General features: G+C 39.7%; 1 non-coding gene across 1 annotated transcript; it reads right to left on the minus strand.

Moving 5' to 3' along the window:
* Window positions 1-1,064: 1,064 nt before the first annotated feature.
* On the minus strand, window positions 1,065-1,137 carry Trnas-aga. Its single transcript has one exon. It is a non-coding gene; the product is annotated as a tRNA-Ser (tRNA).
* Window positions 1,138-1,207: the final 70 nt, after the last annotated feature.

Genomic DNA, 1,207 nt, shown 5'->3' on the forward strand with positions numbered 1-1,207 from the left:
CTAGTAGTAATACTAGGCCTTAGGGGCAATAATAGCATTTATTAAATAATATTTATATCATTTTTATGGTCTGTTTAAAATAATAGCAGATGACAATTTAGCAGATAGCCTACATAGGAAACAGACGTCGTTGTCATGTTATCCAGTAGCCTACTGACACACTGAATGAGCAATCTTGTAAGCTAGGCCCAAATAAATTGGTTATCTGCTGCGCGGATAATACACCGAAGCGCTTGACAAATCGCATTGGACCTGCCAAAAGAAGAGGAGTAAGTAGGCCTAGGGCCTAGCCTAGATCCTCCTCCAGTACAGATCAGACAGCAGACGTTTCTAAGTCGCATCTTTATTCTGTTTTAAATACACATAATAATATACAGGTACTTATCTTTTAATTTCGATAAACTTTTGGTTCGACTGTGACGGCATTACTCAGCTGCAAGATAAAAAGCTGGATTTCTCAAATGGTACTTTGTTTATAAACACATCACACCGCATTGCCATTTAGGGGATAGGGACTCCCCAACCAACCCAAGGACTCCCCAGTAATGGCGTCGACAACAGAGGGCGCCATTCTTCTTGGATAGGTCTATACCATCCTTGCTAGTCTAGGCCTAGAGTAGGATAAGGCTAGCCTAGACTACTCCTAGCGCTGTCGAGACGAGTCCGAGTTTACACCTTACCTCTTCCACATGCAATGTTGTGGTCTAGAAATCAAATTAGCAAAAACATTTAAAAACATAGAAGCGTAACATATATAAAATACATAAAAAATCTATTTAGATGGGTCAACAATTTGTGATACATTTTCAAAAGTGGAGTACAGTACTAATCTAACTTTATTACAGTATACATTGTAGACTATTATTACAGTAAGGGGTGTATAAAGTTGGAAATGTCACATCCATTTTTTTAAAATCTACCCTCTCCCCATAAAACACATTTTGAACAGTAAATGTCCTTTGGTGTTTATTAAAATACATAGGATTGATGTTTTGCCCTACCTGACGTAATATCGTACCGAATACTCAGTACGTCCCCAAATACTAGCGAAAAAAATTCGCAAGTGATTCGGGTGGGAATCGAACCCACGACCTCCAGGTATCTAGCCTGATGTCTTAACCACTAGACCACCGAGCTTGCGATTGGTGACGAGTGATGAATCCGATCCCCTAGTAGCAGCGGGTACTGCAAGTGCTATAAAGATATG

Source organism: Anneissia japonica, unplaced genomic scaffold (genome assembly GCF_011630105.1).
Source record: "Anneissia japonica isolate Jap-2015-1 unplaced genomic scaffold, ASM1163010v1 scaffold34982_len1207_cov161, whole genome shotgun sequence".
In the NCBI taxonomy this organism is placed as follows: domain Eukaryota; kingdom Metazoa; phylum Echinodermata; class Crinoidea; order Comatulida; family Comatulidae; genus Anneissia; species Anneissia japonica.